At 39.2% G+C, this 26,672-nt stretch overlaps 1 long non-coding RNA gene across 2 annotated transcripts in view; it reads left to right on the top strand.

The window, feature by feature from the left end:
* LOC137665938 (uncharacterized) overlaps positions 1–15,860 on the top strand; it is a 32,772-nt gene extending 16,912 nt beyond the window's left edge. The window contains exons 2-4 of one of the 2 annotated variants that reach the window (XR_011048566.1): positions 11,309–11,426; positions 13,901–14,042; positions 14,964–15,860. This is a non-coding gene — a long non-coding RNA (uncharacterized lncRNA). Of the gene's footprint in view, positions 1–11,308; positions 11,439–13,900; positions 14,043–14,963 lie in introns of both variants that reach the window. The other variant, XR_011048565.1, reaches the window with a different exon arrangement.
* Positions 15,861–26,672: the final 10,812 nt, after the last annotated feature.

The following is a 26,672-nucleotide window of genomic DNA, read 5'->3' as shown; positions in this document are numbered from 1 at the left end:
AAACAAGCCACTGAAACTGTAGCCTCATATACCAGGATTTATATTTGTTTGAAAGCAAACTATTTAAAAATCAAGGAAGCTTATGCTGATATGGCTAGGTCCTATCACCCCCGTTAGACCGATTCTCGGCCCTGTGGGAACTCTGCTCTTGCATCACTCTGTGGCAAGGGCTGAAACCTGTGAGTTCAACAGCAAAGTCTGCAGCTGCCACCTGAGTCACTGTCTACTTGACTGGCTGTAGATTGGGAGGTAGTTCTGGAGAAGTATAAGGAATTTACACTGAAGGAAAAGCAGTGTAGAACAGAAAGATAATCTATTAAGCAAGGCCTAGAGATTGGCAAACCGCCCTTTCTGGTGGAAAATTTACACATGCACAAGCCATTAGTACTATCTCCTTCATACAACGAAATACATAACCACCAGCTCAAACAAGCCTCAGATGATACCTGCCATCTACACATGCCCTTATGCACGGATATTCCTGATGTGCTGTTCTTAATATGTTGGGGGTATGAGGTTAAACAGTGTTTGAAAGAGAGACGTTGCAAACAACAAGTTGGATGGACTGGCTTTTGCTATCATCCTCTCATGATGACTGCTGTTATGGGGGATAGATACAAAGCTTGTCAACTTCCTCTATGTTAAAACTAGTGAAAGCAATATTACAGAAGCTAGACAAAGTGTAAATAAAGCTTGTTTGAGTATTTATTAATTTTTTCCTGAAAAATTTAAGTTCTCAGAAGTAGAACTAGTTACCGTTGTGCTAGCTTAATAATACAGCAGCATGAGTAGTGAAAAGATTCGGCATCCTGAACTGAGATTCACCTATGTAACTTAAGAAGCCATTTGTAGCCTAAATGACAATATGCTAACCCACAGCTGGAAGAAGCAGGTACTTTCAAGCACAACTCATCTGACTTATTGCAAATATCTACTTTATATAAGATTGAGCTACTCTCTAGGCTCTGCTGACTCAGTCTCCAAACACTTCTTGGTAGCAGAAGGAGAAGCCAGTTAAAAGGCCAGTTCTCTCCACTCTGTTCAAGGAGCTCTGCTGTCACCAGAGTCCCCAGAAAAGACACTTCGCTCACTGTTACACTACCATAAAACAAATTTATAAATATGTGGATTGTCATTACGTCCTATCAATAACCTAGCTAAGGGACTGAACCGTACTATTATCTAAATATATAAAAAAAACACGAGTTGTAAAATGATAGGCTGTCAGCAGTACATGCCAATCTATTTAGCATGAATTGAGACAGAGATGCATTACAGAGAGAAAGCTGACACCGGTGGAGTTTCTATTTCCCCTATGACACTGAGCACGAACCTTGCCTCCAGACCCTTTGTCTTCACACTTCTCTGACATTGTTCCTTTCCCTGTGTTCCTTTTGTCTCTCCACTTGTCAAACTGTTCCTCAGACACCTGGGCTTTTTTGATAGATTTCCTACCCAGTGCTTTGGAACTACGCATTTTTGATCTCACAGATGTATGAACTGAGATATTGAGTTTAAAGAAAAAAAAAAAGTCAAAACAGTACATATTGAGCAGAATCAAATGTTACAGTCTGTTTCCTGGAAAGCAGTTATGCTGTGCAAGTAGAGATTTTATTTTTTCAAGACAAACCAGAAGAAAAAAACCCTGAAAATCACAATTTATTCTAGTTGAATCAAAATGCATCTTTTTTGTTTTCTCTTGCCCAATGTGATGCAATGTACACAGCATTCCATTGAAGCAAAATAGTTTATTTTCATTGATATGTAAAAAAAAAAGCTGAAGAAACAAGGTGTATTATTCACAAAACTGAAGGAGAACCCACACTCTTACTTTTACACGGAATCAGGGCTGCCATTCATGCCAGGCGAGAAGTATGTTCAATTCCCTTTTCATCTTGTTAACAAGAGTTAAACCTGTATTAGCCCTGTTCAGTGCCTTCTCTTAAAACATGCCTTCTCACTGATGAACACGGAGGCAGCTAATGTGATACCAAATACCTAGAAATAAGAGATCTGTGGAAGTGCAGGTCAATAAAATGATTCTGTAGAAAATGAGTAAAAGCTATAATAAACAGTAAAATTAGTGAATAAATAAACCGAATTACATAGGGAATTCCTTGAACAAATATAAGGAAAAAGATAAAACTTACTTGTTTTTTGACAAGATCTTTCACTAAAACCTCTTAAAAAAACTAATCAGCCTTGTGATAAGAGAGAAGGTCTTCAGATCTTAATTGTTTAAAGGGACAAGGCAGAATTAAAAGGTTAATTTTAAAATTAGAAGGAGGTCTCAGAACAAAGAAGCAGTATGATAGATGCCTATGGAATCATACATGATGTGAAAAGGGTGAATAAGGAATGACTTTCTCCTCCAGTTTAGGAACTAGTGGGAATCAAGTGAAGATAGTAGGTTTCAGCTCCAAAATGATCAGAGAGAGGTAGCTTTTCATACAAATGGAACAACAGAAGTTGTGGATGCCAGAAGTTTGTCAAGGTCACCAGCTAAACTCATGGCAATATCCAGTGACTATTAAACATGAGACAACACCGTGGATGAAAAAGTTCTTGAAAGAAACAAACTGTTGGAGACTGAGTAGTTTGTGGAAATATCAAATATGCTCTTGTTCATTTGTTTTATTTCCTTCACTTCTCCTTTAACTTCTATCTGTTGTTGTCCATTTTCAGCAGGGTGTTACTGACCTGCAGAATCTCTGACAGGATCCAGTACAATTTCTCTCAGGGCAGTGCCTAATCTCAGTAGCTTTCCTCCTCTGATTGACACTGCTGCATTCCGTATGGAATAAAAAATGTGCTGTAAGCTTAACTGAAGATGTAACACCAAGGGTAAAAAAAAAAAAGAGCAATGAAGAGTTAAGATGGGTTTGGTTTTCCTCTTATTTGTACAAGATGATGAATGGAAGGTTCCTGGCTGAGCTGACTCTTTATATATATCCAAAGTGCCCAAAACAGTGCGCAACTCTCTGCAGGGAATTATTGTCTCTACCATAGACACAGAGGGAACAGGGCTGGCATGTTTGGATCCAGAGGAGTAATTAGCTCAGGCATATCGCAGGTGAACACTGATGTATTACTTGTATGGCTACTTCAAATCCAGAAGCAGTGTTAGCTTGTTTCCATAATGCTGCACCCCCAGGGCTACTCAGACCCAACTCAGGTGGCTCAGAGACATATATCTGTTACGGAGAGCACTCATAAACTATAACAAAAAAGTGTGTATGTACTGAGTCTAGTCCACACTGAGTATAGCTGGCACTGAAGTAGAGATAACAGTGTTGTAAGACTGCAGGCCTTGAAAGGCTCACCTTACAAATACTCTGACACTGCACACAGCAAATAATACCCCAGGGCTGGTGCTGCACCCTAGCAGTGGTGCAGCGCACAGGAGAGCACCAGCTCCTCAGGAGGCATCTCAGTTACAGGCTGTATTACCATGGCTTGGAGCTGGTCAAGCTGGGCTTGGGCTGTCTTCACAGCTATCCACTTGATCTTGGCCATGACATGATTCCCAGTACCCATTTATGTAGGTTTGTAAATAATTTTGAATATTCCAGCCCTTTTAATCACAGATTACAGGAAGTTGTTGATTTAGACTTCTTGTTTTTCCTGGTCTCATTTTTCTTTGAATGCTGATAATCCAAAACTTGTTACAACACTTCAGAAGCAATTTTACATGTGTGAGAAAGGGACAAAGTCCTTTTCATATAGGTATTTCTAAGAGCAGTTGAGATAGGGTTTTATTTTTTTTAATTTTTAAAAAGGCAGTTCTGCTTGTTTTGACCAGCATAGCTGATCCTAAGCTCACATGTGGGCAAAGTGCAGTGTGCCACAAGCACCACATTTTGTGCTATCTAAATACTCACAAAATGGAGGAAGGGGAAGTGATGAATTAAGTGAGAGGCTTTTGTTATGATTCTTTTAGGTTTTAAGGGTAAAAAATTGAGAATGGATCTCCTTAGAGAGGAAGGAGAGAGAATGGTACATCTAAAGGATGCAATCTATCATCCTAAACATTGGTAAGTGACATTTCCTTAGGCAGCTGACAGCTAAATATGTCTGGGTTTTTCAACTTGTACTGGTAGAAGAAAGAAGGAGTCTTATGCCCTCATTTTCAAAAAGGATATCCATAATTCAGTGAGCACAATTTGGTACACAAGTTACGGGTAGAGTTGTATTTAGCATACTTAGTTACATAGCATTTTCCTGTGTGGATATTTTGGGAGGAAAGGAATTTGTTCGTTTTCATGTGTGTTTTTTATGGTTTTTATTTAAGATGCCTGTGATGTGTTAGAAAGCATCATGTGCATAGAGCAACTGCAGCCCTTCCTGTAAATTCAACAAACTGGTATTTGCTGAAAGCAAGCTCTGAATGATTTACCTTTTTCACAAAGAGAGGTGAAGAGTAGGAGAGGAGTGGGAAAACAACAGATTTTTTAAATTACATTAACACTCACTACCTGCAAAAGTATTTGTAGAGAGTTACCCAAATCTCCTGTGGGCATTTCAGCATAAGTCCAATACAGAAATACACCAGAAAGGAAAGACTAGTTGATTGGGCTACAGGCCAATCTCAGCTACAACTGCATGGTATCATAAAACACCTTGGCCCCTTCCACAAGAAGAAATAATCAAGTCTCCATGATACCGTATTCCTGAGGAATGTGGTTTTTCCAGATAATTTTCATTTTCTGAGTCACTGTTAATTTTCTTTAGGCCTATGTACAGTTCACATTCCTGTTACAAAGGGCAACACCTTAAGAAAGTACTGAGATGGTCAGAAAGCAATAGGAAAAGAATGCTAAAAGCAATTACTTCCTCCAAAAGACACCTGCAGTCACTTAGGTGTTTTAAAAATACAACAGGATAGATTCAACCAGGAGGCTCAGGGAGCCAACCAACACTCTCTCCTTGGTTTCCTCTCCAGCGTGGAGCCAGGAGATCCCTAGACAAGCTCCGCCAGCAGTTTGCACCACTGCTCCACTCTGTCCTCTTCAAGACTCTGCCCAACTGGGAATGAATATAGTGTCTTGTTACTGAAGTTACTGCTTTAAGACTCACCACCATTGACAAGTCAGTAAAAATCCTTCCCTATGACTTATTCTAACCACACAAATTAGACCTATATATTGCTATACAAAGTTGTTCCAGCAATTATTTTAATTCAGTGATTAAGAATGGGCACAGTATTATCTTCCATATGTTATTAGAATGTACAGTAGTAGTCCAATGCTTACAAAGATTTACATTTGTGTTGGAATAATATTCATGAATTGGGAATTAAAAATCTCACTCAAACGTGCCTTCACACAGTGGGCCAAATAAAGCAAAGTTCTTCAACAAGGGACTTCTGTGTTAGAGACCTTGAAAATAATGACTTAACAGCATGCTAACTTGTTGAAAAGAACCTCATCAGAGGTCTGTCCAGTTATGACATGTTATGGATTTACTTTGGACTGAGGCAATGGGCTGAGGTATGCCATCGAGATGAAGGACTATAACTTGAAAGATATATATGTCTGTTTTAAGTAGGAATGTTCATTCATTAGCTCACTGCTTCATTCACTAAGCTATGCACAAACTGCTGCACAAATGAATGATTCAATACAGATGCCTTTAATACACCACATATAGCAGTAAGTAAAGAGCAAGGTACTTGCCATCATGACTTTCCTGATGAGACAAGGAAGCAAGTTCTTCATGGCTGCACTGGGAGGCAGAAGCCTTGAAATGGAAGAATACAGGCTATACTGGACAAAGTATTCTTTAACCAAAAGTGATCTATACATTAATATGCTCACAATCTTCCCTCACATCTTGAATGTTATGAATTTATTTTTGGGGAGAAAGGGATAGAAAAGATGAGTCATTTTGAGGTCCAGGCTGAGCAAAACTTTCCAGAACAGCAGCTCCAGGGGCCACTGAAATAATATACAAGCTTTCACAGGGCAAAATATGCTAAAGTGGGTCATAGAGTTTATTTCCAGTTGTTCCCACACGCAGAGTATTTTCTAATGATATTGACTAAATCCTTAAAGACTTTCTGTATGAGGCCAAATCTGTTCAGAAATGAGCGAAACCTGTGCAGAATAATATACTGGGATGTAAAAACAGAACAAGCAAGCAAACAAACAAACAAAAAAAATCACATAGTCCCCGTATTTAGAACTGATATTGCTAAATTTTCACTGTTAATAAAATAATTTATTGAAGTTCACAGAAAGCATTTTTTTCACTTGCAAAGTTTCCAAGCTCAAGAAAGATTCTAAATAGAGGAGAAAGTTTAACTAATACCAAACACTGGCAGAAGAAGCGTAAGAAGAAGCAGAGCAAAGATCAAGCAATGTAAATGATGAAAGCTCTCAGGTAAAGAATTGTGAAGTGGTTCCCTATTTGAAGAAGCTTTCAATTTTAACACTATCTTTTTGTTGAAGTCATAAAGTGTCTGTAACTAAGACCGTTAAGAAGTCGTTTTGGCAACCAGCCCAAGAAGGACATATGTGTTTTAATAAGAGGGCTTGGAATATAAACAGGGGCATATTTGCAAAATTAAGCAGAGCATAAAAACATACGTGTTTTTGGTCACTAAAGAGAAGTCTGCCTGTTACAGTAGAAATGAAAGAACAGTGCATTAGATAACATTATATACGGACTTGAGACAACAGAGTCGCATTTTGGCCCACACGTACAGAACACAAAATGTAATGCACATTTGAATCTACGGGCCTTCCCAAAGATTACTAGATGACAGTAGAGGACTTATGTTTCTTCAATGAATAAACGTGCCTTTGCTGCTATAAAGCACTTTCTCATCACAGACCTTAACGCTTTCTCTTAGGGAAAAAAACAAACAAAAGAACCCCAAAGTCTTAATGCATCTAGCCTTTCCTTGCAAAATATTGTAACCATTAATACACCCATTTAACAATGGAATAGAATGAAGTGCCAGTGGAGAACTGATTTAAGAAGGACAGAAGACCATAAACACACATGTGATATATTTGTATACTTTTCTCAGTCAGACCCATCTGCACTCCAGCTCTTTTTGGAATAGCTAAAGAAAAACTCTCTCTGCCTCCTTGATGCATACAACAATCATATATCAAACCCCGTATGTTTTGCAGTGGTTACTGTTTTTGATTTGCATGCTTTAAACTTAATTCAGACTCATCAGTAGAAATAACAAAGCAAATTAGACAAAACTGTACCTAGCAAAAATCACTTGAATTGGACAAAGTAAGGAAGGAAATTAGAGGCAGGCTCAGTATCAGAAATATGGTCTTTTAATTGTCAGCTATGCATTAAAACCAGTCATCTTTCCTTCTGTCATTTAACATCATTTTCCCTCTCCACTGTATTTTTTATTGTCATAGTGGTATTTGGAGTACGTATGTGCTGCCTTTTTTACCACAGTGTACCTTAGTTATTTTTTCCTGGCTGATTTTATAGCCAGGAGATACCTTTTAGTCTTCTAACTTGACCTGCTATATAAATTAGAGAACAGAGCCCAGCAATTTCTGCATCAGCCATGATATCTATTCTAGACTGGGTGTCTTTCTGAGAGATATGTTACAGCTCAATTTAAGAACAGTAACAGATGGAAAATCCAGCACATTGCTATGTCAGAATTTGTTCCAAACATTAATTACTATCACTTGATATTTGTGTTCTGTTTCCAGCTTAGAATTGTCAAAATTAAATTTCCCGTAGTTCCATCTATATTATTAATTGGACAATGATCAGGTAACAACAATAATTAAAAATTAGCAATTAATTTTAAAGACTTTATTAGTTAACTAAACAGAACTGGTCAAGAACATCTTTTACAGGAAAGGTCTTACAGACTGTGATGAAGTCTTCTTCTAACCTTGAGTAAATCGAGCTTCTTTAGTGTCTTAGCATAAGGCACATTTCCCAGACCTCATACCTTTCTCACAGTTTTCTTCTGAGCCCATTCCAGTTTGTCAATGTCCTTCTCAAAGCATAAATGTTAGAACTGGACAGAGTATTCCAGGAATGCTCTCACTAATGACATACACAGAGGGAGTATCACCCTCTCCATCCGTATTCCCTTGCTCAGACATGAAAGCATTGCACCTGACATTTTAATCATAGCATCATTCTGGTAGCTTACTTTCAAAATGTTATTTAAGTCTCTTCTAGAGTACATACTCTAGAGGATTCAGTTCCTCAATAATAAGTAAGTGTTATGTAAATTCTTTGTCCTTTGGCCTCAGGTTTGGCCATGCAAAAATATTTTGTTTTAATGAATCTATTGTAATGAGCACTCCAGATTAGCTCATTCCCCTTTCATTATCACTAATTGTTCATTAAATGATTTTGTCACCTGTAAGTTTTACTGTTGATAATCTCACATTTTCCATACTTTGCTAAAGATATTGAATGGTGTTGGAGAAAGAACAGATCCTCACAGGACCACACTAGAAATATTTTTCCCTATATGACTATTCTACATCTATACTTATTTCTTTACTACCTCCATTTTAGTCAGTCTTTTGTATGATTTTTAACAAGTTTTTAATTGAAAGTCTCAGCATTAATAAAGTCTTCTGCAATTTCCCCAGAATTCTGTAATTAAAAAATTACACTGAAATAAACTGTCTTAGCTTGCATCAAGGCTATTATCTGATCCTGACAATTTGGAAAAAAAAATGTAATAATATTTGTTCAGCATTGTTTTTAACTACTGATGGGATAGAAAATACTTTTCATTAGCTTCAAGGTAGAAATAGGTCTTCTTGTCTTTTCCTAGAAAAACAGATGTGTATGAGCACATCTGCCTTTTGCACATCATGACCCATGTTTTTACTATCCTTGCTGAGTACTGGATTTAAACCATTACTGAGATCCCACTTTTTCTTTATATACTTAAAGTATTGTTTCTTATTTTCCTCCATCCTCTACAGAGTTTTTCAAAGATACTTTCAGCTTCCTGTATCAATTGTCTGTATTTCCCTAGAGCCAGTTTTAAACTCACTGCTATTACTCTTGGTTTTAGTTTTGTGAATTTTTATTGCTGCCTTCATTTTCTTCTCAATCAATAGTGTATTTTTAGGCTGAAGATGTCTTTTAAGTATTGCGAAGTAGTGTGCCTTTTGACACTGAATATATCAAATCTGAATTGTATTTCATATTTTCATGTTTAAGTGTTTCCTGCCACATAATTTTACTCACAGTTTTTCTCAGCCTTGGGAAACCAGTTTTCTGAAAGGTGAAATATATACATTACTAGTAAAGTATTGCCATGGCAGACATTGGCAAACTACATAGACATTTCTGATGGGAAAAAAAATAAGTCTCTCTCTTCTCTTCCTCAGAATACACATCAAAATAACGCTGACTGTAGAAATATTCTGGGTTGTTGGGTTTTTTTACTCACCAAATTAAATTAATAATGTTTTGTTTGGTTTTCAAACAAACACTTAGCAGTTTAATTCATTGCCTGCACTGATTTGTCCTAAGGGAAGTCATATAGTAATTTAGAAGTTAACCCTAAATGCGAGATCATTTAGCCTGCTCTGACTCATGTGCTCTGTAATCTGGAAAAAGTCCCTTAGTCTTTCTGTGCCTCAATTTCCCATCAGCAAAATTGAAATAACAGTTTTCTAATATCAATAGATATTATGTACATATGCACAAAATTATGCAATGACCAGGAAAGTATGCTGAGAAAAGTATATAAGCCTCTCTGATTAAAAAAACAAAACCACTAAATGGATCTGTATCCATTGTAAGACTAAGTGCAGAAACATCGTAAAACTGCGGCTAGTGTTCTTTTGTGATTTGCATTTTGGAAAGTACAATGTGGAAAGGACAGCTGGGTCTCTGTTCCACTTCAGAAGTTCTGAACGTCTTAATTTCAAAATTAAATATTGCATACACATGAGTAAAGCCAATAATACTAAGGATTTTTTTATTCCCTTTCCTTCTGTATGAAGATCTCAAAACTTTATGAAAAACTGGATTAATATATTCTACAGACTTTTTAAATATTGTATTAGTAGCACTGTAATTCATTTAGGCATCTTTGACTTTTCAGTGTCACAAAAAGCAAGCTTACAGTTTGTTGTCTGGATCTTTAATTTAAATGAGGCATGTGTTAAAGAGTCCATATAGATAGACATGTGACAACTTTGCTAAATAGGCTGAAAAGCATAACTTATTCCTTCCAAAATCAACAGTGAACTGGGATTAGATTCTCCCAGAATTAAGCCCAGAAATAGTTTATGTGCTTTGAAAAAAAAGACCTAATCACTTGGGGCCAAACCTATACTGTCTCTTGGAGATTCACCAGTGGAATTGGCGAGAAAATAGAGAGATGATCTTTACATAATCACAGAAAAATGGTGAATGAAATCTGAAATACTGGCTGCCATGAGTCTTCAGATTCTCAGTTTTGTAGCTGATCTGATGAGCAAATTTGTCTTTACATGTTTAATTATAAAGTGTACATAGGACAAAGACTAACTGTTTCACCCAGGCCACCAAAGATGCTTCCTCTACTGCTGCTTCAGCTGTGACTTGCTCAGATTTAGCTCTTACATCATGATCTCAAATTTTGTTTTCCTTTAGAAAGAGAGAACTTTTATGGAGACACCTAACACACAAGCATTTCAGTTTTGAAGGGAAAGATTTTGTCTTATTTCCTACCAATTACCACATATTTCAACTCAGATCAGAATACGTAACATCTACCTCTAAAGTACACAAAGTTCAAACACCAAACCCAAACGTCTTAGACCTTAGCATCTGATCTAGATTTTGAATGCTGAAGTGCTAGTGTTTCCACTCCAGCTTGAGGTTCTGTGCAACAAAGAACTGAGAACTTCAGTGTTCACAGGTGGTTTTGCACGTGTGTGTGTACACCTAACCAATTTTCACAGGGTTAAATAAAAATGAGCTTATACAGTCAGGAATTTGGTTACAAATATCTACACTTATGAATTTGCCTGTTTGGCTGAAAATACCTTATTAATTTTAGTTCACTAAAACATAGCCCAGCTGTAACTTGACCCATTTTGAGTAGCTATACTTAAACCGGTGTTATGTTTTCAGTAGTAAAGACTGATAACTTGATAGCTCCCCAGGGTTTGTTGGTTACAGTTTAAGTACAGAGTTGACATTAGGTGCTATTTTTCTGTCTGAAAATCCCAGCAGTAATATTACAGATGAGATACTGGTATTTGGAGATATATTCAATGATTAAATTAGAGTCTGGATATCTTCAAACATACAGCATCATTCTCTAACCTGCAATTTTATTCATTTTCAGGTCCCTTTGATCTTATGAAAATGGAACTGTAAAACCCAAAGAAAACAGCAGTTGAGAAATATACTTTGGGCTGAGACAAAACCAAACTGGATTCTGTCATCCTTACTCATCGTGAACGGTAGATTACTCTGTAAATAGTCCTCATTATTTCAATATGAATAAAGGTCACACAATTTGGTGCTTAGGGACTACATAATAATTTTTCATCTGCATTTCTCAGCATTTTTAGAAAGCATGCATAACTCATTCATTCTTCTTTCGTAGTTGGGAAGCTGGTGTAAAGTTAGATCAAATGAGTTATCCTATATTGTTCAACAAGACACAGGGAGCCAAGAACAGAACCTCATTTATTTTTCTGGATGCATTTCAATAGAACAGGGTAGCATTCTATTAGCATTTCTTTCTGCTTCTTTGCTATTTCCAAAAAGCTACATTTCGAAGAAAACAGAGGCCTGCTGTATCTGTTTTTATTACTGTCATTTTTAGCCCATCAATGGATGCGAGCAACGATGCTCTCTGATCATGAAAAACTCTTATTCCAAATGCAGAAGAAAAAAATTACCATAAGTAGCAAATCTATGAATCTGAATGATTTAAAGCTTTCATGCAGATTAATGGAGGGTTTTATTCTATTTCCCAGAATTTATGTATTTGTTTTCTCATAATAAAGGAAGTTTCTAGCTTCTGGTTGTGAAGATAGCCTTGACAATGTAAACCAATATACTTTCATCTTGTTGAGTCCTCATCCTTACCAGCTAAAACAATAGTATCAAGCAAAGTTAACTTCCCCATTCATCTTACGGGAGTGTCAGCCTTGAAGCATAAACATGCACACTTAAGTACCAACACTGTTAACCAATTCGCTGCTTATTATCAGATTCAAAATAATTAGTCAGCACAATTAGACAGTGGCTAGATGTTTGTGATGTTCTTGACATGCTATCTCTTGAAAATGTTGAATACACTATGAAAATAGAGGGCAACCTACTAAGTTTAAGATCTATTTTTCTAAAATAAGTATCTGTGTAATGCTGCACACTTACGTTTTGCAATGCTTTTTAAACACCTCCTTCTCCTGCATATCTAAAAATCTCCCAAACAGTGACTTTTCATCTACTCCCTACCTCTAATTTTGGTGGTCTATGACCAATTGCTGTCTGACTGCCAGCTTCCTCTGCCCTGACAGAGACTTCACTTCATATGTATGTTCAGCTTCTTTGAGAGAATGTTCAGGAATAAACATTCAAAACTGGCCCAAAAGCACATGAATACTCATTTGTTGTGAACTGATTGAAACAACCAAGCAGAAATTATAAAAAACACACTAACACCATCCTTACAGTATTGCAAGGATGAGGGATGAGCAAATGGGAACACACAAAACCTGCCCTCTCTTCTAAAACATCCCTGATAAAAATAAATAATGCCTAGTTATTACACATCACATTTTCTCTTTAGAAAGAAAAACACTTTTCTGATTCCTTCTGCAATGCTTACTGCATCCATTTTACAGCTGAAGAAACTGAGGCATTAGGCTGAAAGGTCATTCAGCAGGAGAGCAACAGCAGAGACAGGAAAGCTCTCAGTTTATCACTCTGCCTCTGGTCAGGTGGCATCTTACGCATGCATTGCAAACTCTGTTTACAGCTGCTGGGAAAAAAAGCTTATCTGCCCTCTGGCCCCCTTACCTTGAATGTCTGAATCATGAACCCAGAGCCACAACATCAAACACAGAGGCCGAATCCTACCTTTGCTACAAGAACATAAGCAATGCTGCTATCCATGCTTCACCATGCTGCCAGCCTGCCAGAGGACAAGACTGGTGGAAGAAACCAGACTCTGGGACAAAACCACTTAATAAAGTCCCCAAACAATGCAAATAGACCGTAACAGGAACCAAAAACATATCACTGATTCCTCTCTTTGTATTGTTCAGTGTACTTTGGTTTAGACCAAGAACAAATTAATCTAATTCATATACACAGCAAGTACGTGATTCCTGGAAGTCTATGTATGTTTCCCACTAGGGATTTTCCTTTTCTTCTTACCTGCATTCATTTGCTGGACATAAATTTATTGGCAGCTTTTGTCAAACCTTTTTTCTGCCTACATCTTCCTGCCTCCACCTCTTTCTTGAAGCCTCTTTCAGGTCAACTTTTTTACACTGGAAATGCAGTTAAACACCTAATAACAATAAAATATGCTATAGTATGAGGAAGTGGGATGTATTCTTTAAATAATGACAGTGGAGTGGGTATTTTTCAGAATAAAAATGTATTTTCTTTCCTGACATAGTTCTGAGAGAACACCTATGCTGTTGTGTTTATTGAGCAATACTTGACATGCATTCATTGAACAGCCATCACGATAGCACTTAATTAAAGTCCACGTGGCTTTAAATGATGGGAAGCCTTTAAAAAAATAAAATTCAAAAATTGTATATACTTTCCCTGGCAAATGTTTAGCTAATGCACAAGGATTCTTTCTAAATATTTTTATTTAGAAGGCACCTTTCACTTTCAAAGCAGTTAACAAAGATTCCGCTAAGTATTATACGACTTGCACAATCATTTTCTTAATGCATTTATTTAGGTACCTAGAGAAGTGTGCAGAAGCTTCTGTTTGAACGAAGAGGACGAACGAAGGCAGGAGAAGAAGACACCAAACTGGCAGGGATCCCGAGCCGCTCACATGCTGATGTTCAGGAGAGCACATGTGGGTGCCACATGAGCAGGTGAAACTGTGATTCTACATGTGTGGAAGGGAGGATAACAATTAAACAATCAGATGTGCTAAGTACATCATGCTGGGACACTGCTACATTTCAGATGGGTTGTGAGGTTTGAAACCCAAGGCGATAACTCAGGAAGTGGCCGAGTTACAGCTGTAATCGTAAGGTTTTCTGCATGGTCCCTGGACCACCACGGTGCCAGTCATGTCCTGGCACGCTCCCCAGTAGCATGCCAGGCGCTTCGCAGCCTAAGGCGAGCGCTCGTCATCTTTCAGCTGCTAAAACGCCGAGATTTTCTCTCTGGATATACTCCAAGGCTCCTCTTCCTGCATGCCTGCACATACTGCAGCCCTCCCTAGCCACCGTCTGCAAGATTTCCCGCTGCCGCCTGCTCCCGGGGACGGTGACTTGCCCCTTGCAGCGGGGCGAGCCGGGCGGGCAGGGGCCGGGGCCGGGGCCTGGTCGGGGCCTTGGTCGGGGCCGGGACCGGGGTCTGGTCGGGGCCGGGCCGGGGCCGAGTCCTGCCCTCTGCCGACTGCGCGCCGGCGCGGAGCAGCGGGTCCGGCGCTGCGCTGCCACCGCCCAGCGGCAGCGGCCATGGGGGGCTCCGGGAGCCCGGGTAGGGTGTCGTTTGGTTCTGATTTTAATTGTAGCTACCGCAGTAGCTCCCCATGGTAACGCAAAGGGTCCTAATAAAGCCTGAGGGGTTAAAATCTGCCCCCACAGGGCTTTATGAGCTGTCGAAAGCTTTCATTGCACTTCAGTATGGCCTTCTGCATCCTGATTTGTCCTTCCCTCTCCGTTTTGGCTGACAATCTTTGCCTGGATGTTTTTTTAACTATAATGTGATAGTTGACTTATTATTGTTGTTGTTATTGTTATTACTATTGTTGTGATGTTATTATTGTTGTTATTTCTTTCAAGGTAGAGGCTATACTGTCTGGAGAACATGGATTTAGTCTTTGCACTGTAACTGAACTATTAACCTGAACTGCATGGAAACGCTACACCAAACAGCCATACATTTGTTCAGCTGGTTCTGGCCCTTTTTAAAGGAAAACCAGGGTAGTTTCTCAAGAAGAGATACAGCAGGGGGTCACAGAGGGCACCCGCCCCTCCACTCCCAGGCCCTGAACTGAGGAGCACCATGGGGCCCTCTTGTCTCTCCTCTCCAACACACACAGAAAGCTGCTGGAGGGACCTGTACTGCTGCACAGTCGTGTCAACGTGCGGCTGTGCGTTTGCATACAGTATGTCCATGCGCAAAAGTTTGAAGGGAAAACAAACCAACCCACCCTCCTGTGGACTGAAAGTCACAGCTTGCACCATGGGGCTGAGCCTCCGGGACCACTCCTCCTTCCACTGCTGCCACTGGCAGTTTTGTGGTTTCCATAAGTTGCTTCTCTTAAACATCTGCTTCCCTTTGCACCAGATCTGAGGCATCTGTATTTTAAATTATAAGCTCTTCTGGGTGAGGATGATATCTATCTACACACTTGCAGAGTGTTTAGCACAACTGCCCTGATCTCTTGCGTTGATTCTCAGACCTAGTCATATACCACTAGCAATAAATGTACATCAGTGAATATTTTGCTCCACTCTCTCCAGCAGAATACAAAGCAACGCAGAGCTTTGCCTCTCATGATAGAAATCTTGCATAGCATGAGCCCAAGCTATTTCACAGACCACCTGTCTTTTCCTAACCATGTGCAGAATTGACTACTAGGAATCCCAATGTGTTTTATATGATATTAATAAAATTAACATTTCTGTTAAATACTACTCCCTTCTGGGATTCTCACCCAACCTTGAGAGTAATAATCAAGAAAAAAATCTTTCTGTCACATTATTAAATGTTCAGTTGCAACAGTATAGAAGACTCTGGTAGCATAATGCCATGTTGGCATCTTTCCAGTATGGGAAATTTTTTCCATAGATTTTTTTTTTCAAGTCAATTTATTGCAAAACAGTTGCTTTCTGTAATATCACAGATTTATCCAGAGTCTACAATGCAATCATTGCTCCTTGCTATTGGAAAAGATTTATTTAGCCAGTTTTGGCCTTCATTCCAAAAGGCTGAATGCCAAATCATTACAGTGTATCTGGTGTTCTGTTGTCAGAAAATATGATCTAGCATTAAGATACTATTCAGAGCCTCTAAAAGTCAGAGAAAATAATTGTGGTAAATCAAAACCTCATAAATACTTTATAAAGTTGTTTTTAATGTCTGTTCTCATGTGTGACAAAAAAGTACCAGTTTACGTGCAACGAGAATACATGAGTTTTGAGGCTTCATTTCCTATATTGTCTAAGTTTTAAAACAATATTAAAGTCTATCCCATATAGATGCAAAAGTCAGGAGGTAGTTGTCACATTATATTTTCTGGTACTACTGCATTTTAATAAGCCAAAAGACAGCAAACCGCTTTTCTAGACTGAACTCCAAATGACGTATTTTTTTTTTTTTTTTAAAAAAAAAGACACTGAGAGGTTAAGAAACATATATATAGCTCTGAAGCTGAGGCCACAACTGTGCAAGCACATACACACAGGCAATGCTCAATGTGGTTAAAGAAAAGCACATGCCAAAGACTTAGGAGCAGCTGGCCCCGAATTTTGGCCTCAACACACCATGTGATATTGAACATATGTGTGGACTAGGTTTGACTCCCTTCAGTTGCTTCTGGAACACAATAATATCTCATTGGGTAAGAAAGCTGTTCTGTCTTCTAAACTACCTATGCCAATAACTTTTTACTTCTCCACCAAAAAATGCAGAGCAATTTTCAGTGTGACAGACAACAGTGATTGCCAGAAGCTTGGAGATGGTAGTATATCTGGGGTGGATATTAAACTGAGTCCGTCTAGAGGCATGGGAAGCATGGGGGAGCAACAGGCAGAATAATAAACTCAAGCAGAGATCATATCCAGATCTTACTCTGTAAATACTCCACTTACTTATTCTTGGAGCACCAGAAATCTATCAATAATTTACCTTTTAAGGTTGTAAAAGTACATAACCTGTGGGCCAGGGAATCTGCTACCTCACATCATATTGCATACAAATTCAGAAGCAGCTAACCAATGCAATATGGAGAGGTGCTTTTTGCAAAGAGGAAACCAGAGAGGCCAGGAGGGAGCACTGGGTTGAGAAAAGGGGCTGAGCTTGGAGGTAGCACTCAGCCTGATCTAACTCAGTTGCCTCTGAGCAGTTTAAACTGTGGCCATATTCCAAAGGAGGACAGAACTTATTTAATCACTATTATGCATCACTGGTGGAAGAAACTGAAGGTAGTGAAATCCTGCCAAGCTCTGATCTTCATGGTAAGCTATAGAAGTAATAGCAGTTTTGCCCTAGTGGGTTTTTTTTTGCTAGTGGGGAAGGAGATATATATATGTTCTGAGGTGACCAATAATTTTATGGGCCTGGCTCAAAGGAAACAGATTTTCATAAAAGAGGTGTTGAGCACTTTCTGAATATTAGGCAACTTTAACAATGTTTCATGTTGAACACTCAGAACCTGACAATACTCAGTCTTTAATCAGTTTTGAAAATTCTGGCCATCATTTGGACCTGTTTCTGGTAAGAGTAGAGAGGTCATCTCACCAAGAAATCCAAACAGAGGAAGAGGTAATCTGGGGAGCACCATATAGAGTGTGTCTACTTATACTCTCCCATCAGAACTTTTAATCCATCCTAATTCCTATTACATCAATGTGCTTTTTGAATAAGTCAGCACCTCTGCTGACTCTGAAATGACAGTTTCATTTTTAAAAATATCCCAGAGGTAGTAAGCCTTAACAAATCTGGAATCAGAACCCAAAGTTCTAAAAGACCTTGGTTTTGAGCTGGGTATTGCAGTTTAGCAGACTACTAGTATAATTATAAGTGGATTACTCCCCATTTACTAAGATTGTGGAATAAGAACTCCTCATTTGGACATTGGTTTTAATGGTCCTTAAATGCCCTCATAGTGTGATGATAAGGCTGAAGTATAAAAGGAAGCTCACTAGCAGTGAAAAAGGGAAAACATACAGCATAGAAGAAATAAAGTTTACTTCAGTTAGGTTCAGCTTCTAAGAAATATAAATAAAGCTTTTTACCAACCATAATTATTTTTGACTGAAACATCCTAGTCAATGTATTATTTACACGTACTTAAATACATCCTTACAGTGAAAGCACAGTGAAGTTCCATAGCAAAGCAGTCAAAATACACAACTTCTAAAATAGCTGCCTCAGCAATGTTAATTCAGTCCCCTTAAACATATACATGACAATTACTGTTTTGCACTAGATGATCCCATACTGTATTTTCTTAGGGTCTTTGTTTCATTGGGGATATTCTTAGTAAGTATCTACTGAATATTCCATTTTATCTATGTAATTCAAGGTATAACTTCATGTCACATTTTGGTACACAGCTCAGTCTTACTCAGAAGAAAGAATCTATGTTGATTCTCTCATATTTCACAATGGCATTACTTTCTATAGTGTTTCAATCAGCTACAAATTATAACACCCTTATAAGTTCAGGGGAAATCATCATCCACATTCTTATTCAGAAGTAACGGAAATACAGACATAGCTAGAGCTGTCAGATCAATTTCACACATGTAGGAATGTTTTTTTTTTTTAAAAAAGCGTATCACGGCAAGTATTCTGTAGCTTTTAAAATCACAGTTCCTCATTCAGTATAGCTACAATTGTGAGTGTTCAGTAGTTCTGCATCTTGGTCCTCCATAGTCTCTGCCACCAGATGCCCAGAAAGCAAATAGCACACAGTTTCTGACTGCCTTTGAGAAGCCAGTTTTAATAGACTGACCTGGCGCCACCTCCCAGGAAGCAGAGGTAGGAAGAGAACTCAGATCATCAGGGCACCATGGAGCTGCTGCTGTACATGCAAGGTAGTCTTTCTACCTTCTGCAGTTCCTGACTCATTCAGCACATCTCCCAGCCTCTGCAACAAGCAAGAATGACTCTCTTTGCTACAAAATCCCGATTCACCCCTTAATGAGTTCACCCTGTATGCTGAAATTTTCTCCTGCTAAAATAGTAGATAAACATGTAAGCAAAGCCTTTTATAACTAGAGATGCCAAAAGAATTCAGGTTACCTCTTTGTGTTCCATAGGAAATTCTGCAGTTAAGAAATGCTGAGCATGCCCCACAAATCTATAAAAAAATAAAGCTCTCTGAAGCTGATTTATTTGTTTTGCTGTCAACTTTTAAAACTGTTCGTAGTTTTAAATATTGTATTTAATTCAAAATAAGAAACAAGATGACAAGAAATATCAAAGCATTTCATTCTGAAAACGGGAAAGCAAAACCATGCAGCAGCATCAAAGCACCTTTTCCTCCCCTGCCACCAAAGGAAATCTTTGAAATCAGCAGATACTACTCTAAATTATCTGCAGCCTCAGTTCTAGTACGACAAAAATTTTGAAAATTTCAGAACCACAAAATTATTATTTTATGTTGCTTGTATGTATGTTATTTTCTTTTAAAAATGCAAACCAGAAAATCAGAAAAAAATCTGTCAGTTGGTATCATATTATCAACCTCATGATTAACAACAGGGCTGGAATACTGAGATCCTTTGCAGACTTCAGCCACTGGGAGTTAATAGAGAAGCTAACAGCCACAGGAGGATTTGTGTTAGGGTTTTGTTTGCTATCAGAGAAGAAATGGTGACACTCAGGAACTCAGGACTCATTCAAGACCCTAGAAGAAAGCGTTCTCTGACAAAAAAAAAACAACCTTTCTTTCCCTCAAGGCTTCATTCCTTCATCTCGTTGCTTTGTCATGCTGCTTTGTCGTGCCCTTTATCTGAGTTCTCTCCCTGACTGAGGTACCTCTGACATCATACAAAGTTGTAGCAGAAGACAGACAGTAGTCTTATGTCTGAGCACAATGGCTGTGACCACTGTTCTTAATGGTGAGCAGAAATCCAGTATTGTTCCTGAACACACCCTATTCTGTTGTCTCCACCAAAAACAGACCTTGTGTCAAGTCTAACTCAGTATTTACACTGATACATTTTCAGAGGGCATATACTGAAAATATAGTTTAGTTTATTCAAGTGTAGGGTTGTTAATAGTGTTTACACTAAGAATATTCTTAACATCCCTGTCACAATAGTTACTAAAACCGAAACATTAGCAAAATAAATTAGTTTTCCCATTTTACTTTCCAGGAATCCAGGTTAGTTTTGAACAACATGAATTCTTGGAATCTAAAGATGATACCATCCTACAGGTCAAGTTCCAAGTAGCAAAGTTTTCAGAGCACCTGCATAAAGATAAAAATATATTTTCGTCTTTTAGAATCTATGAGCAAAATTCATTAATAATTCTCATTTTCCTCCTCTTTCATCTCCCCCAGTGAATGAAAAATCCTAGTATGAGTAGAGACTTCCACATTATTAGAGTCTACAGTTATTCCATACTTGGTTGTGATTTCTTGCTGGTGTCTTCAGAACATGTAATTTCCTTGTGAATTTCCCTTAAATTTGACTTGAGAATTATTTTGTGTTTATGAAGAATGAAGATCAAGTTCAATGAACATACTATAGACTGAATATTTGCACTGTATGTGAAGTTTTATTCCACTGTACGCTCTCTGACACAGCACACTGACAGCAACTGGGCTCCAAGACTAAAAGGCAAATCTGTCTTTCATATCCCTTGTCAAAAAAACCCATTATTTATAGAGATGAATACATTGGCCAATTGTCAATGTCAAAGGTATTTTTCCTAAAACTGTGAAAGCTTCTAGGTTTTGAAAATCTCTTTCCATGCCAAAACTCTAGATGTTAAACCTTAGAGTTATAATCTTGTCAATCTGCATACAAAATTCACAATTGCATCATTCAGATTTTAGCTGTGAGGAAGCATATATTTGCCCACAAAGATATCTGCTGTGCCTTAAACCACAATTCTGTCTAGAGCAAAAGACAATAGTCAGCAAACACACTGTGAAAAATTATCTTTATTTTCTGCCCTGAATTTATATAATGTGAAGTTTCTTGGGGGCAGAATAGTATCAGGACTGATTACACTTTGTTTCTACTTTAACTGCTTTTCATCTAGTTTTTGGGTTTAAAACTTGCTTTCATGTCAAATGTCTGTGTCCAGTGAATAATTTCAAATTTTATAAAGAATATTAGAAGGGAAGAAAAAAACCAAAAACCTCCCCTAAACAAGAATTGCCATGACACATTGTAATAGTTATTTAACACTTTGGGAGGCAATAAGGAGACTATACACACTACTGAGACAACGCACAGCAAATAGCGCTTCACTTGGCACAGTGCACCTGGCCCAAGGTTTTCAGGCAGCACCGTTTAATGCCTGCACCCCTCCCCGCTCTGCCAAAGAGGTATGGTGTAACCAGGTATTCTAGCCCACAGCGGGGAACAGAGACACAAGACATGATGATATTTGCCAGTGAAATAATGCAAAACAGATTACATTTTAACATTTTATTTGTTCTATGCTGCAGAAGGAGACAATAAGATAAGGACCAAATTACAAATTCCCAGCTGAGGGAATTCCCAGTTTCTGTTGCAGTTGTGCTTCTTGAGTTTTGAGAGTTTTACAAAAGCTTACAGGATATGCTGATCAAGATTAAAATTTAGTTGTTAGTTATCAGTGAATATTTCACAGAGGGGGTGGATAGATGCAGAATGAAGAGAGAATGAAAAAAAAGGAAAAATAAATTCTCAATTAACTCTAATAGTTTTCTGATTTCAGCTGGCAATATTTGAACCACTTCTGTACTTTTATGCAAGTTGTGATAGGATTATTATTATGATGCTTTGAAATACTTAGTTTTGGTCAGGTTCTTAATTTTTAATATCATAAAGAAACAGCAACATCCTTCCAAACACAATGCTGTCAATCCAGAAGAAAAATGAGTACTAACACAGTAGGTGGTCTTCCCACTGAATCACTATCAATGCCTGCACCATCTGGGTTTTCCTTGGAGGCCTCCTACCCAAGAGCTGACAAGACCCAACCTTAATTTATGAGACAAGATCATAGCCAATGATGATATGAATGCAAGCATGTATAGTAACACTTGTGAGGTTTACAAATATTGTATAACTGGTGTATAAGCACGCTTTTAGTGTCATTATAACACCTTTATGGAATTCTGTGGCAGTGAACTTTCATGGCCTATTCAGTTTACACACTATTTGCCTGGGAAAAGTACCCAGTAAAGAAAATAAGATTTCATTTTTGTTGGAAAAAATACAAAACCTTTATTTACTACACATGGATTATGTTTTGAAACCCCAGTATGTGCCCAGTTTTTTTTCTCCTGCAGAATATCCAAAAGTGGTAGTCAAGTGGTAGCATAGTTGCCTACAAAAATTGAGTTAAAGAATAAAACAGAGTTTATGCAGAAATTAAACAAAAATTTTGTGTCCAAAATCTTTATTTTATTAAGTAACTTAACTTTTTACTGCAATTTAATTTTAAACTGTTTAGAATTTAACAGAAAAAAAAATGTTGATCCATGTTTAAACCACTCTAAAGAAGAAATTTATATATTTTAAACCCTGAAACAATACTAACCTAAATTACAAACAGAAGTACACAGGTATAAAGAGCTATAAATGATAACTGAAAGCAGCAAGCTTTTCAGATCTCTGAACAGTACAGCTGAGTCACCAATATTCCATATAACTCAAAAGGAAACTGATATATTTAATGATTAATAATTTCTTACCAATATCCAAAACTAGAAAGGTAGTGGAAAATCAAGTTCAGAAGTTCATATTCAGGATTAATACAAACTGAGCTGAATTACAAGTCACTGTAGTTATGACCTCCTACTCACTCATGAATTTTTCATGGTACCGAAAGTTTTTCTTCATACACTTTTATAGTTAGTAATTTGGCTGTTTTCCCAAAGAAGCATTTTTCTAACCTAAATATTACTCACCAGTTTCTTTTTTTTCTTCTTTGTTATTTTCTCATTTTAATTATTTTTATTTCTTTTTTGCTCTTTTTTTAATAAAAAGATTCACTATGCAGACTTTCACAGTTCCCTAGAATATGCAATAAAGAGACAAGAGATGAAACTTTTCAGCCAATGTCCAGCAACATTGGGCAAGTTTTCACTTAATTTTCTCTTAAAATCAGAAATACATCTGGCTTGTCTAGACAAAGACACAGGGCAAAGACTTTAGGGACCCAACTTAGGAGCACTAGCTCTGCATAAATAGAGGATAGGAGAAAGGATCTGTAATGTCTACAACTTCATCGTGCTTACAGTTGCTGTAAGTTGAACTTGCTTACAGTTGTAAGACTTGCTTACAGTTGAACCAGGCCTCCTGTGAGAAAAAGCTGTAGCACCTACTAATTCAGTGGTGCTAGGGATGATGTTGAAGACTGGACCTAAGAACTGCCAGCTGCTCCTGGGCAGCTACTCTCAAGCATGCCTTCTTGAGATCAGCTGTCCACTCAGCATTGATTTATGAAAGGCAGGTCCTGCTTGACTAACCTGATCTCCTTCTATGACAAGATGACTCACTGGATGAGGGAAAGGCCATGGATGTTGTTTACCTGGACTTTAGTAAAGTCTTTGACACCTTCTTCCACAGCATTCTCCTGGAGAAAATGGCTGCTCATGGCTTGGACAAGTGTACTCTTCGCTGGGTAAAAAACTGGCTGGATGGCCAGGCCGAAAGAGTTGTGGTAAATGTCCTGGTTTGGCCTAAACCAGGCCGATTTTCCTTTCAGTGATTTTTACTTTCAGCTAAGTCTCCTCTAAGTAACTGCACTTTCTGAAACTAACTGCATGTCTTGCAGACAGTGTCTGCTTCCAGGACTGATAACGCTCGAAGTTTGTAGTTATCGCTGAGGCACCGGTAGGGATGTTGTGCAGTAAGGCTCTTGCTGTACTTAGTCTTAGAGAAACCAAGGTCACTGCTGAATTCCTCACTGCTTACGAGTGAAGAGCCGAAGGGGGGTCGCAGGTGCAGGGGGGAGCAGACAGGGCAGGTGACCAAAAATTGACCAACGAGGGTACTCCATCCCATACACATCATTCTCGGTATAAAGGGGGGGGATCACGAGGGTCTCGCTCTCTTTCTGCTATGGCCGGTGTCCAAGGAGGACTCCGTCTGTTTTCCTGCTGCCCCCGATCCCGATCCGTGCATCCCTGAATCCAGCTCTCGACCGTTGCTAGGCCCAGTGGGCCTTCCCGGAGCCTGCCCTGCAGTGCCGGTGGTGACGTGGCTGACTTCAGGGGAGCTCAATCTTGGTTTTGTATATATATTTGTATATATATGATTATTTCTATTATTATTATTATACTTTTTTCCATTATTATAGTTTATTAAAACTATTTTAACTTTCCAACCCGGAAGTCTCTCTCCCTTTTCCCTTTCCCTTTCCCCTTTGGGGGGAGGCGGGGGGGGGGATAACAGAGAGCATCTGCCACAGGTTTAATAGCCGGCCCAGCTTTAAACCGTGACATAAATGGAGTTAAATCCAGTTGGCGGCTGGTCACAAGTGGTGTTCCCCAGGGCTCAGGATTGGGACCAGTTCTGTTCAATATCTTTATCAATGATCTGGATGAGGGGATCGAGTGCACCCTCAGTAGGTTTGCAGATGACACCAAGTTGGGCAGGAGTGTTGATCTGCTTGAGGGTAGGAAGACTCTACAGAGGGATCTGGACAGACTGGATTGATAGGCCAAGGCCAATTGTGTGAGATTCAACAAGGTTAAGTGCTGGGCCCTGAACCTGGGTCACAAGAACCCCATGCAATGCTACAGGATGGGAAAGAGTGGCTGGAAAGCTGCCTGGCAGAAGAGGACCTTGTGGTATTGATTGATGGCTGGCTGAATATGAGCCAGCAATGTGCCCAGGTGGCCAAGAAGGCCACCAGCATCCTGGCTTGTATCAGGACTAGTGTGGCCAGCAGGACTAGGGAAGTGATCATCCCCTTGTACTGGGCACTGGTGAGGCCGCACCTTGAATACTGTGTTCAGTTTTGGGCCCCTTGCTACAAGAAAGACACCACAATTGAGGTGCTGGAGCGACTCCAAAGAAGGGCAACGAAGCTGGTGAAGGGTCTAGAGCACAAGGCTTATGAGGAGCGGCTGAGGGAACTGGGGTTGTTTAGTCTGGAGAAAAGGAGGCTCAGGGGAGACCTTATCACTCTCTACAACTACCTGAAAGGAGGTTGTAGAGAGGTGGGCGTTGATCTCTTTCCCAAGTAACAAGCAATAGGACAAGAGGAAATGGCCTGAAGTTGTGCCAGGGGAGGTTGAGATTGGATATTAGGAAAAATTTCTTCACGGAAAGGGTTATCAAGTATTGGAACAGGCTGCCCAGGGAGGTGGTGAAGTCACCATCCCTGAAGGTATTTAAAAGACATGTAGATGTGGCACTTAGGGACATGGTATAGTGGTGGACTTGGCAGTGTTAGATTAACAGTTGGACTCGATGATCTTAAGGGTCCTTTCCAACTAAAACGATTCTATGATTCTAAAACAGCTAGACAATTTACATTTTATTACTAATTCTTAGCTAAAGATAACGCTTTCCATGAAGAAATTTTTCCTAATATCCAATCTGAACCTGCCCTGGCACAACATGAGGCTGTTTCCTCTTGTCTTATCACTTGTTACTTGGGAGAAGGGACTGACACCCCCCTCTCTACAACCTCCTTTCAGGTAGTTGTAGAAAGCGATAAGGTCTCCCCTGAGCTTCCTTTTCTCCAGACTAAACAACCCCAGTTCCCTCAGCTGCTCCTCATAAGCCTTGTGCTCTAGACCCTTCACCAGCTTCGTTGCCCTTCTTTGGAGTCGCTCCAGCACCTCAATTGTGGTGTCTTTCTTGTAGCAAGGGGCCCAAAACTGAACACAGTATTCAAGGTGCGGCCTCACCAGTGCCCAGTACAGGGGGATGATCACTTCCCTAGTCCTGCTGGCCACACTAGTGCTGATACAAGCCGGGATGCTGCTGGCCTTCTTGGCGACCTGGGCACACTGCTGGCTTATATTCAGCCAGGTGTCGATGAACACCCCCAGGTCCTTTTCTGCCAGGCAGCTTTCCAGCCACTCTTCCCCAAGCCTGTAGCATTGCATGGGGTTGTTGTGCCCCAAGTGCAGGACTCAGCCCTTGGCCTTGTTGAGCCTCATAGAGTTGGCCTCAGCCCATTGATCCAGTCTGTCCAGATCCCTCTGCAGAGCCTTCCTGCCCTCAAGCAGATCAACACTCCCGCCTAACTCGGTGTCATCTGCAAACTCACTGAGGGTGCACTCAATCCCCTCATCCAGATCATTGATAAAGACGTTGAACAGAACTGGCCCCAACACTGAGCCCTGGGGAACACCACTTATGACTGGTCGCCAACTGGATTTAACTCCATTTACCGCAACTCTTTCGGCCCGGCCATCCAGCCAGTTTTTTATCCAGCATTCTGAAGTCATTGAGACTTGCAAACACACAGATAAAGACCATACAAATTTAATCATACATTTTCAGGAAGAGATCTGAGCAGGAAGGCTGTTCTGTCATTCAGAGAGAAAAGCAATAGATAAATACAGTGATCACCTTTTAATTTGCAGATTCACAACAGGGTAAGGAAATAACATTTTGAAAAACACAGGG

The sequence above is a fragment of the Nyctibius grandis genome, chromosome 7 (assembly GCF_013368605.1).
Source record: "Nyctibius grandis isolate bNycGra1 chromosome 7, bNycGra1.pri, whole genome shotgun sequence".
NCBI classification, from domain to species: domain Eukaryota; kingdom Metazoa; phylum Chordata; class Aves; order Nyctibiiformes; family Nyctibiidae; genus Nyctibius; species Nyctibius grandis.
This window is presented reverse-complemented; position numbering and strand designations above follow the sequence as displayed.